The sequence below is a fragment of the Bombyx mandarina genome, chromosome 15 (genome assembly GCF_030267445.1).
Source record: "Bombyx mandarina strain Sakado chromosome 15, ASM3026744v2".
Taxonomy (NCBI): domain Eukaryota; kingdom Metazoa; phylum Arthropoda; class Insecta; order Lepidoptera; family Bombycidae; genus Bombyx; species Bombyx mandarina.
The window spans coordinates 2,052,597-2,065,639 of NC_143221.1; the positions used below are offsets into that span (position 1 = coordinate 2,052,597).

At 35.6% G+C, this 13,043-nt stretch overlaps 1 protein-coding gene across 4 annotated transcripts in view; it reads left to right on the forward strand.

Moving 5' to 3' along the window:
• Positions 1–8,145: 8,145 nt before the first annotated feature.
• The window catches only part of LOC114242643 (zona pellucida domain protein papillote), a 104,631-nt gene continuing 99,733 nt past the window's right edge, over positions 8,146–13,043 (forward strand). For 3 of the 4 annotated variants that reach the window (XM_028173890.2, XM_028173893.2, XM_028173892.2), the window contains exon 1: positions 8,146–8,287. The gene's annotated coding sequence lies outside the window, so the exon portion shown is untranslated. The remainder of the gene's footprint in view (positions 8,288–13,043) is intronic. The other variant, XM_028173891.2, reaches the window with a different exon arrangement.

Consider the following 13,043-nt stretch of genomic DNA (forward strand, 5'->3'; position numbering starts at 1 on the left):
AAAGTTGTTTTCCCGATGGATAACGCATTCGCTCTGTGAAGAGCAAAAAGCGGCTCGCGTTACTTGGTGCGTCAGAACTCTCGAAAGATTCCACGCAGGATACTCAAATGCTGTATACAACATTGTATCAGGTGACGAATCCTGGATATACGCGTACGAACCCGAAACAAAAAACCAGTCACGAGTTTGGGTGTTCGAAAATGAGTTAAAGCCAACAAAAATTGTTCGTTCACGGAGTGTTGCAAAAAAAATGGTGGCCACGTTTGTCTCCAAAACCGGCCATGTTACGACTATTCCTCTTGAGGGACAAAGAACGGTTAATGCAGAATGGTATGCTAGCATTTGTTTGCCACAGGTCGTTTCTGAACTCCGTAAAGAGAACTGCAACCGCCGCATCATCGTCCATCACGACAATGCGAGTTGTCACACCGCGCACAGAACAAAAGAGTTTTTAGAGCAAGAAAACATAGAATTATTAGACCATCCGCCGTACAGCCCCGACCTAAGCCCTAATGATTTCTATACTTTCCCTAAAATAAAGAATAAATTGCATGGACAGAGATTTTCATCACCTGAAGAAGCTGCGGACGCCTACAAAACGGCCATTTTGGAGACCCCAACTTCCGAATGGAATGGTTGCTTCAATGATTGGTTCCATCGTATGGAAAAATGTGTCAAATTTCGCGGAGAATACTTCGAAAAGCAATAAATACATTTTTAAATAGTAATGTTGTGTCACTTCGTTAATTCCCGAAATTTTCAGTGCCGCCTATGTAAAAGTGAGTTTTATTTGTTATTAGCATCAACAGTTCGTTGTCTTTAATTAAACTTCAATTAAGTTTACTCTATTCAAATAGCTGAAGAAGATTTTTTGTTATGATATTTTTTTCACATTTCTAACTTTAAATGAATCTCCTGTTATGTTGCAAAAATGTCGCTTAAGCCAAACCAAACAAGCTTTTCACCCCTCTATCGACATATCTGTCCACTCGTCAATTAATTGTAATCAATTAAAGTAACTTTTCGAACAGGCTATATATCAGTAAGGGTCTAACGCAACAACGCTTGCTTACCGCAAACGAGATAATTATTCATAGCTCACGTTGTATTTTGTGCACAGAAACGCATTTCGCTTTTTTCGTTTATATTTATACTATCCTTGAATTACGTAAGAGCAATTGTTGAATACCATATAGACCAGGGTCGATAATTTTTGAAACTAAAAAAAATAATAGTAGGATGAAACCCGTTAGAAAAGGACGAGAATAATATAACAAAAATGAAAGGAAAAATAATTTACGGGCGATATGAGGTCGGGAAGTGGGGGGGGGGGTGAATTTTTAAGGGTAAAAAACGGTTTATCTCGATTTCCGGCAAAACTACAAGTCCTATAGAAAAAAATTAAATAACAAAGTTGTAGATAATAAAGAGACCTACAACTTTTGTGATTATACTTTTTTCACATAACCTCAAAATTTATGTAAAAAATTCAATTAATGAAGTTTTTGGATAGAAGAAATAATTATTTGAATTTTCTTATGCAAAAATCTTATGCAAAAAAATTTTTTTTTATCGAAATTTGGTGATGACTATTTTAAGATAACTTATATACCTGAGTTACCTGGGGATAATTTTAACCCATCAAAAGGTATTTCATAGAGAAGTGGGAAAGTGGCTTTAAATCCTATCTTTAATATTTAGAACAATTATTTTCGCATGTTTCTTACAATCTTTATGATTTATGGATTTGTAATTTTTTTGTTTATCAATGTGACATAGGATCTTACGTTTTTCAAGTAATTAAAGTGTAAATTTTACTAAATAGCTCAAAATTGTACATAGTTATTAAAAAAAATTATTCTGATTCGAGTTTTTTTCTTTTCTTTGCATTTTCTGAGAACGGTTACCATAGTAATGTATAGATTTTTTACATCATCAGAAAGAAGAGATTTCAACGAACAAAAAACTCCCTGCCTTTTTTTAAAAAGGTGATATTTTGACGCGAGAATTTTCGATTGAAAAGTGAAATTGAATTGATGAGTGAAAAAATAAATATTTCAAATCAAAAAACACTTCCCGACCTCAGATCGCCCGTAAATTATTTTTGGAGTTTACTCCTTTAGAATCGATTTACATATATAGGCCCGGGGTATGAAAATTATGGGGACCAAAATCGTACTAGCATGTCACACGAAATGCGTTATGCGCATTTCGTGTGACATGCTAGTACATGCGCCGGCAGTCCGCCACAAAGCCTCGTACTGATCGCGCGTTTCTCTCATTATTGTATTTTCATATATTTGTTAGTCGTTTGTTTTGTGTCTCGTTAATTTGTTAATAATCTGTAGTGTATCGTGTTGTCGTAATATAGAACTATTTCTCGTATTGTTTCGTTTAATTTTTTATATCCAGTAAACTCCAGTCGTGCGTCGGAGCGGACACACACACTTTTTTACTGAACTCGGAGAAGTTACAAAATCTGTGTTAGCTTAATGTGACCTTTCAGAGGTAACATAAACTAAGACATTTCGTCTTGAAGAAGTGCAGCTGTTATTTCAATACAATTGATATGTATTTAAAACAAAACATAAACTTGGTTTTACCGAGTAATTATATTGTAATCTAAAAACGACCTGATTCTATTACCAAGTTGGTAACTATTACCGAGCCTTGTTAAAATACCTCAAATTAGCTGCCGGTAATCTTCTTGCTCTTGCTCTAGCTCTTGATGGGAACTAGTATTCTTGGCAACCCCTGTTGGTGAAGTGGTGGTGGTAAAGGTGAACTATTTTAAATGAAATAGAGGAACTAACGCCGTTCTGCATCATACGAAAAACTCTGTTTTTATAGAAAAACAATTGCGTAAAATATCCCCCATATAAACCGAATCTTGGCATTGCTGATAACTATTTAATAGAAGATAACTATTTCAACTGTAGCCTTTAAACTCTTTTTATCGCCTTTATAGGCAAGCGAGGATACAGTCCACCTGATGCTCGGTGGTTACCGTCGCAAATGGACGTCAGCAATACCAGGGGTACAGCCAAGCCGCTGCCTACCACTGAGTACTTTGCGCAAGCCTCGTTCGAAGAAAGAATATATTTGTATACTTAGTCTGGCCATAAATACTGTTACAATTAAAAGTTTAAAAAAAATCTATTGCAAATAACATTTATTACTTTTACAGTGTGTTAGTTTAATACATAAATATAAAACAATTTAAAGTATAAAAAGCTTATTCAAAGTGGTCTCCATTGGCTGCAATACAGTCCTTTAAACGTTGAGGCCAGTTATCAATAGAAGCACGCACACTTTCCATGGGAAAAATGTTCACTGCCAATCATACGGATTGTTTTAGGGACTCCAAATTATCATGGCACTTAGAGCACGCCGTACTCTCTAAAACTGACCATAAATCATAATCCAGCGGATTAAGATCGGGACTAGACGACGGCCAGTCTTCAGCTCTGATGAAGTCCGAAACGTTCGTTTCCAACCAAGACTGCGTAGACCGAGCTTTATGACCTGGCGCCTGGTCTTGCTGGAAGGACCATTCTTGAACATGGTGTTGTTAAGGGGCTTCACTACCTTCTCAAGAATGGTATCTTGATACACTTGTGCCGATGTTTTGTTACCTTTTTCACAAAAGTATGGCTAAATTTATCATACATAATATCTTCGGGATTCGAACCCGCGACCGCATTGTGTAGTGACAATGTCACTTACCACTACACCACACGGCCGTTTGTACGTCTGTCGATGAAAGCAGTGGTTTTAGGTAGTACAGATGAATTATATTCCAGTGGGGGCCGCTGCGATGGTAACTCAACTCTGCCTAATGCAAAAAAAAATACAAAATCATCATCACTTTCAAGTGACTTTGTTTTTAGCTTCCTTTCACTCTGATTAATAAGTGACAGTATATAATCTCGACCACGACTACAGATGTGTAATAAAATGTAAATTTAAGAAGCTCTCCACTGAACAGATAATTATGTTGTGACATACCATTTCGACGAACAAAAAATTCATTCGTTATTCGTTTGAATTTAACATTAAATAAATTCGTCTCATTGTATAAACACGTGCTCTTTTGTGTAGGAAACTCATAGAAATTAATTACCTTCGTCTAACACGGTATGTGTCCACACGTGTTTGTGTAGTAATTAACACAAAGTAAAATAAGTTCCTTGTTCAGCTTACGAAACGGTGGTAGGTACAGCTGCTAAATTATAATGAAGAGGTATAAGAAATAAGCTTAATAAAAAGACGAATTACGCTTGGAGTCTTGTGACGTCATGCCTCTGAAAATTGAGGGCGAAATAAGGCAAGCATCTGCAATTATTGAAGGTAACGGATAGATGGAAGTAATGTCTTAACGTAAGCAGTTGTATTGCTGTTGTGATGTCCACGGGCTACAGTAACCAATGTTAAGTTAATATGATAAAATATAGAAGATATTTCCAGCCTATCGAATAGTAGTTATACGTAATGCGCGAATTAACTCATAGACACAGCCCACTGAGTTTTTCGCCGATTTTCTTAGTGGGTCGCGTTTCCAGTCCCGTGGTAGATTCTGCGAAGCACTGCTCTTGCTAGGACCAGTGTTAGCAACACTCCCGGTTTTAGCCCCGTGAGCTCACCTACACACGTTAGGGTAAAGCTAAAATAGCCTCTCAAGGCTATCAGCGTAGGCAGGGAAAAAATATTCAATGAAGGTTGACTATTAGCGATGCTTTGAGAACATTTATTTATTATGACATATTTTGTTAATTAAATATATACTAATAGGGAAAGCTCAAACGTATATGGGATGTGTTTTGCATCCTTAGTTCATTATTAGCCATAATATAGGCTGGTTTTAAGTTCATCGTTTTCCTAAATTAAAGTGTGATAGAAACAAGCCCCAAGTATTCCGAGTTTGATTTTGTCAAAATTTTCTTTTTTGGAGTTTATTGGAGTTTACTCCTTTAGAATCGATTTACATATATAGGCCCGGGGTATGAAAATTATGGGGACCAAAATCGTACTAGCATGTCACACGAAATGCGTTATGCGCCTGATTGGCTCCTGATTGCGTGATGCGTGCGCGCGCCAATCAAAATCGTACTAGCATGTCACACGAAATGCGTTATGCGCCTGATTGGCTCCTGATTGCGTGATGCGTGCGCGCGCCAATCAAAATCGTACTAGCATGTCACACGAAATGCGTTATGCGCCTGATTGGCTCCTGATTGCGTGATGCGTGCGCGCGCCAATCAGGAGCCAACGCGCGGCCGCGTTATCGCAGGTGACGCCGGGCTGCTGCGCCGGCAGTCCGCCACAAAGCCTCGTACTGATCGCGCGTTTCTCTCATTATTGTATTTTCATATATTTGTTAGTCGTTTGTTTTGTGTCTCGTTAATTTGTTAATAATCTGTAGTGTATCGTGTTGTCGTAATATAGAACTATTTCTCGTATTGTTTCGTTTAATTTTTTATATCCAGTAAACTCCAGTCGTGCGTCGGAGCGGACACACACACTTTTTTTCCTTTCATTTTTGTTATATTCTCGTCCTTTTTTAACGGGTTTCATCCTACTATATTTTTTTTTCACTTTTTACCATTTTCAAAGGCTTCAGCCCTGGTATGTCTGTATGGTCCCCAGTGAAAAAATTTAAATATAGAATTTGGAACAATCTAAAATTACGAAAGTGGCCTTTTAAATGAGTGTATCAGAATACCCTCGAGCAGGAAGAGATGGAGGAACATCGTTTGACGCGTCAATTAGGCCCCCTTCAATGCTATATTAGGATAATATACCAAAATTACAAAGATTGCCAGTTTTTCGTCATTTTTAATCAAATTATTAAAGTAAGAAGCGACATTCGATGAAACGCAAAAGTGTGACTAAAAAAAGAAACAGATACATTTACAAAATTTAGTTTGCGAGAGGATACTTCTGAAGATTTCAATTCTAACGAGTGTGAATTGCACACGTGTTATTATTTTTAATAATAACTTTACTTTGACCAGTTTTGAAGGATTAGAGGTTTACAAAATGTTGATTTCAACATTTTTATAAACATACGTGTCTCCTTTCAATTAGAGCCGCTTTTATTAGCTTACTTACTTTGATTAGAGCCTTTTTTGGTCGTCGTAGGCAGATGAGCATACAGTCGACCGGTAATTCGCTTGTGGACATCAGCAACACCAGAGGCACAGCCACGACGATGTCAATACGCTTACCGTATTCGGTAAAGCGATTTTACAAAAATACTAGCTGACCCGGCAAACGTTGTTTTGCCATATATAAGATTTCTAGAGAATTTCTACTGTAGAAAAAAAAACTAACTTATTGTAAGTGTGTAAGGATGTGGTAAATGAGTGAAAGGGGCATGTAGCGCTATGAACGATGAGGGAATATAAAAATAACAAAACCTCATTCAAACACATAAATCATTATCACAAATTTTTTTTTGTCCAAAAACTAAATATTAGGGGTGGACAATCCTTATCACTTGGGGGTATGAAAAATAGATAGTAGCCGATCCTCAGACCTACTGAAAATGCATATAAAATTTTATAAAAATCGGTCAAACCGTTTCAGAGGAGTATGGTAACTAACATTGTGACACGAGAATTTTATATATAAGATAAACACCAAAATAATGTTTAGACAAAAATTAAGGCACGAGGAGGAATTACTTCTGAAATGTATTTGTCGCACGTGGTGTGTCTTGGTCCGCGGAGTAAACTATTCCATGGGGAGTGCTCTGAGGAATTGTTTGAGATGATACCATAATCTCGTTTTTGCCATCGCCCCGCCCGCCACCGGAGTTAGAGTTCATCCATACTACCTGAAGCCACTGCGTTCATCCACAGAGCGTTTCCGGGCATCTTTTTGCCACGTACCATCCGGCTTTGGAATGAGCTCCCTTCCACGGTGTTTTCCGAGCGCTATGACATGTCCTTCTTCAAACGAGGCTTGAGGAGACTACTTAACGGTAGGCAGTGGCTTGGCTCTGCCCCTGGCATTGCTGAAGTCCATGGACGACGGTAACCATTCACCATCAAGTGGGCCGTATGCTCGTTCTTCCTACATGGGCAATAAAAAAAAGTTTCATGAAGCAGCAGCTCTTGAGTAGTTATGTCTCCTTCAGAGGCGCTCGAGCAGCTGTTAGCTAATCCCACCCCTCTTGACCGAGCGTTTGCTCGCCCACATGTCCCGGTGAAACTGGATAGGCCTGCGGGCCACCAGCAATCTTTTAATCATAAACAGGGATTAACTCTACTCTTAATATAACATTGATTACATATTATTTAGATGCTTCGATCTCGTTTCTGAAGCTTCAATGAGTTTAGTTTAGCAGAAAATGTTCATAAAATATCATCAGAAAATATTAAAGAACTAGATGACCCGGCAGACTTCGTAGTGCCTTAATCGATAAATGAAAGACCTAAACTTTTCTCTAAAATAAACTTAAAACAAACAAAAGGAAACCGTCCGACGGAGGAGACATCAAAGGAAAAACAAAATTGTTATTTTTATTTAACTCCGAGCATTTTCATATTTATCGACCTTTTAAACCTTCTCTGGACTGCCACAAGTAATTCAAGACCAAAATTAGTCGAATCGGTCCAGCCGTTCCCGAATTTTAGCGAGACTAACGAACAGCAATTCTTTTTAATATATTTAGATGTACAATAATAAATATTGTACATTCTTTAATATTTTTTGGAATTAGTAATTTCGTAATATGTTTAAACGTGTGCATACACAACTGCGTAACAATTATCTACGGTTTTTATGTTAATTCTTCTTACACAGTACAAAAGCTGTTGCGTTACTTACATTTATTGCGAAAGTACATATTTTTCGCTGCACAATAAGCTATCAATAAAGCAAACAAAAAAAAAATGACTTTCGTTTGTAAATATATAATAGCTTTGCTTCGTTCAAGGAATTCCCGCCTGATTGTACCTTGCAAGGCGGATGGAACGCAACGAATAAATATTGCACTTAAACTCTTCTATCTTTCTTAGAAGGTCATAATTTTTGGGGCAGGCATCTTAAAAGGAAAAAGAGGTTCTATTGCTAAGCTCTGTGGGCAGGAAGGTCAACTAGCGACGACGACGTTCACCGCCTCAGTCAGCGCAAGACAGCCGACGCGTGCGCATGTCCGTCGCCATTTCCCGAAGCCCCGCCTCAGTGCCCGTTACGAACTGTGTTTCATAACTGTGTTCTGTTTATTTTACCAATTTCGAAGGTTTTTACGAACGTAAACGATCGACGAGGCTGCACAGAGGTTTGTTTGTTTTCTATGTTCACAATGTCCGTTTTGAATCGAGTTTACATACGCGAGTCGTGTTTATTTCGCGCAGTCACAGACATTTCGTACTGCCATTCATTAGTTGTTACGGTCTACTGCAAGGATTACTTAACACTCGACCTCGTAAAATATATATTATTCAATGTTTACAGTACTATTGCAGTTGCGGCTTGTAAAATACCTATTTATATTTATAGTGAAGAGTTATAGCAAACTTTTTCGTATAATTTCAAACTTACGCAAGGTTTTTATAAACGTAATCTGTTACGCCGAGCGGAAATCGTGTAGCTATAAAAACGAATATAATTAATACTATGGTATATTTAAGTATACTAAGACTACTAATTTTAGTGCAAATTATGTATGTACGTTGAGATTGTTCTTCATTGAAAGGTGTATTATTGAAAGGCGCAGAAATATTATCTTAATTTTTAATTTAAATATTGTTTTCTACGGATTTTATTTTCATTTCATGAACTAAATACAGTTTTTTTTATACGACACTAGCCGACACTTCTTCAAACGAGGTTTGAAAAATCCTGAGCTTGATTATACATTAGCAGTGGCGACCATTTACGATCAGTTGGGTCTCCGGCTAGTGTGTTTTCACTTATGTTTTCACTTATATATTAATAAGCCATCAAGATCATTGTGCGTTTGTTTGGCATTATCAAGAAAAAGAGACTTAATTTTTTTTATTTCTAAAGTCAAAGTCACAGTCTTGCTTTCTTTACGTCTTTATTTTTCCACGCATTCTTTAAGTTTTTAAACGCTATTAAGTTTGTTTTTAATAATGTAGCCGTCATTTTGATTGAGGTGAACTATCATCTCGTTAATTATGATAATAAACTCAACCATACGCCTGCTGGGCTTAAGTTGTTTTTTTCTGTGTTACTTAATTAACATAAAAAGTTCACATTTGTGATATTAATATTCTTATAATATCGCTTGGCCGGTAGAGGGTTTACCTATAGCAAATTCCAATCCTTTCCTATTCTCAATGACGGAACGCACTAACGATACTGTATCTCCTGTGAAGATTATATGATATTATTCATTTAATGATATTTTAAAGAGATGTGACCGGTTGAGTTTTTCTTGATTTACCAATAAATTAAAATGAAAGAAAATTTCGAAGTTGTTGTTTGACTTAAGTATCGTTTCATTCTTCTTTTTTTTTAAAAGCAATAGAGAGCAAAATCTAGTAAAATGATTAAAATATTGAATAAGCTAGCATTGAATCTGAGACCAAAATATGAAAATACAAACTTCACTTCGAACGTAACTAGTTCACGTTGCTCTTCTCAATCAATACAAAATGTTTACGGATAAATCCATAAGTAGATCTGAAACAAATTTGAAACCCAACCAATACTAAATAACACCCGAATTAACTCATTCTTAAGCTAATTCCTTGCGAGACAAACGAAGGCAATATTTAACATAAAAATACACACAGCCTCATCCGGTAAGCGACGACTCTAAAATATCTCCATAAGTCGAATTCTACGATAATTCACTCTTTGAACTGGAGTTCGTTGCTTTGTCTTGGACACAAACAGGCCTTTGATACTTGGGCACTAAGCTTTATCATAATATGTTTTATTAGAAAACTAGCGACCCGCCCTCGCTTCGCTTCGGAAACTGTAATTTATTATTGATTTCTCTACTATTTAATGGATGTTATTATACATATAAACCTTCCTCTTTAATCACTCTATCTATTAAAAAAAACCGCACAAAAATCCGTTGCGTAGTTTTAAAGATTTAAGCATACATAGGGACAGAGAAAGCGACTTTGTTTTATCTTAATGTAGTGATTTCAAAATTAAGAAACCTTCAGACAATTTTATAGAGCCCACAACGAAAAGTTCGTTCGGTTTGTTGAGCATTCGCCGAAGAGGCAAGTTATGACATCAGCTATACCTACGTCATGTCACATCCAACACAATGCGCGTGACCTTCGATGGTCTTGGCCGACAAGTTTTATGCTTAGATTTAACTTGTAGGTAGATAAATTAGGAACAACTTATATGCAGCTATCAGCTTGGAGTATAGGTACAGGCTCAGTTGTATTGTTATTTCTGTGAAAACAATTTGTACATCATCTCAGATGGAGAAACATTTAAGGTTGAAGTCTTAATTGTATTAAAATAGCCGCTATTGTTCCTTCACGCCAATATTACTTCGGACTGTTGCGTGCCAGAAATCTGAAAATAAGTAGACGCATTTTACCTTACGGGCTTAATTTTAGGAAGACGTTCGTAGTACGTGTTAGGTACAGTTTTATTTGTTAGTAATCCCAGGATTAGAAGGCTATCACGTAATTAATACGGACTAGTGGTCCCCCTCAGTACTCGAAATTCGACTAGGTATAATTAATTGAAATTTTAAGTTTCACAATTATTATGGTTCTATTGTCAAAGCATTCATAAACTAGTATTCACAGATTTCGGCAAATTAAACATAAACAATCTACTCTTAGTTTGACCATAGACTTTAACGATAAACAAAATAGTATGTATGTGCGTGTGTGTGTGTGTCAAATACATGGTAGTGTGTGTAATGTTTTATTTTATTGATTCAATGTATTTTTATACATTATTTAAAAAAAAATTGCATTCTACACTCCTCTATATTCTCTATAAGTGTGGGAAATTTCATACTCCTAGGACGACGGCGCAATTTTAGTAAAAAGGAGTACAAAGTTTTTGCTTCGCGTATTAATATATAGATATACTATGCTATAACACAGATGCTACTGACAAAAAAAACCAACAGAACAACCTAATACTTTTAAATAGTTTTACATTTGAATCGATAAGAATCGAAATTGATCATCTCTGTCTTCACTATCTTTTTTTCTACCTATTCTATTAACCTCGAGGGGTCATACTAGATTGCTTGATCTTTAATTAAAATGAAAATAAAGCAACACGGATATTTTAGTCAAAACAAGTCTTCTCTAAGTTGTTGATGTTTTCTTACTAACAGAAATGGTACTAGCTAATGGATGGTTATTTATAAAACTGAATGTATTTCCAAATTTAAAATTTTAATTATTCGAACATTTTCTTATAGAATTATTTATTCTTTTATAACATTGGTTTCATCATTAATAAATATATTTAGGCAATCGTAATATATTTTTAATTGCCTAAATTAAACATTGCCATATTCGCAAAATATGGAGAAAATATATTAGCTTACTAATTACTTAGCCATTACCTTAGCCATTTTTGTTTCTCATTAACACATTCCCTTGAAAAATGTCGCAACGTAACATCGACTTCACAAAACTAAATATATTGAGTATTTTTATAGGAATGTGTTAAAACAGCTTAGAACAGAGAACATACTAGTTAAATGCGGCGAAATGAATATTTAGTGTATATGTTACCGGAAATGTATGTAATCCGTCATTGTATACAATTCCTAGGAAATGTATGTAATTCCTAAAATCGCACGGAAATGTGTGAAATAAATTATATTATACTTACACATTACACATTTCCTAGGAAATCTATACATTTCCTAAATAGCAATCGGAAATGTAAAACATTTAAGATATTGGTGGGTACGCGGGGACAGCGGGACGAGTCTTGCACTACGGTCAGTTGCCAACTTGCAATCCACTGGAACCGGCCAGGGATGTAAGAAGTGCCTTTGCAAGAAAAACTGTGCTACATCAAGATGTCTGGGTTTTAAAAATAAAGTATTATGTACTTCCAAATGCCATTCGAGCTTACCCTGCAAAAATAAATACCTATATGGAGTGACAAAGTATTATAATATAAAGATTTATTTTTATACTTTGACATTTATAATTACTTAATTATCAGACTGATTACTTGCCAAATGAAAATTTGATTTTATAAGAATAAATATAAGTTGATTTTATGATACGTTAAAAGTTAATAGATAGTTGATTTTAGAAGGTTTAATTAGTAAGATAATATGAACATATTATTATTATTTTACGGTATAACTGTTACCCGATTGTCTCAATAGTGTTATAATAAAAAAATATTATTAACAACGTGTTTTATTACAGAAAGCATTTACTTTATACATTTCCTAATACGATATTGGAATTATATACAATTCCGAGGAAATTTATACATTTCCTAGGATATCTATACATTAAATAGTTTTTCAAACAATATTTTATACATTTCCTAAATAGTATCGGAATTGTACACATTTCCTAGGATTTGTATACAATTCCTTGATTTCATACATTTCCGGTAACATATACATTGGAAGTGTGAAAGTAAGTGTGATTTATAAATTAATGACCGGAGAAGAGATGCATGCGACTGGGAGATGTATGGAAATTGTAGTGCAAGGTTGAGGGAGAAGAGGTCGATGGAAGAAGACATGGATGGAGTGTGTGAATTACGATAAGAGAGAAAGAGGAGTGAGTGTTGAGGTGACGGGTGACAGAGGTGAATTATTTAGATTATTAGAAACTTTGAGGGTGTGAACAGCAGACGCATTTCGCTTACTTATATCAACCGTTTCTAAAAACATTAGGTACGTTCTGTAAACAAAATGTTCCGTGAAGAACATTATATTTTTTTCAAGGTTTTCTTGCGGAGCACCTAATCGTCTATTGATCACTATTAACTTTTCGTTCCGCGCCTCCGTTTTGAATTCGTCGATAAAAACATAAGTTTGTGATTTACAAAATGTAGATACTAACATACTTTATGACTTAATAAACTTTATG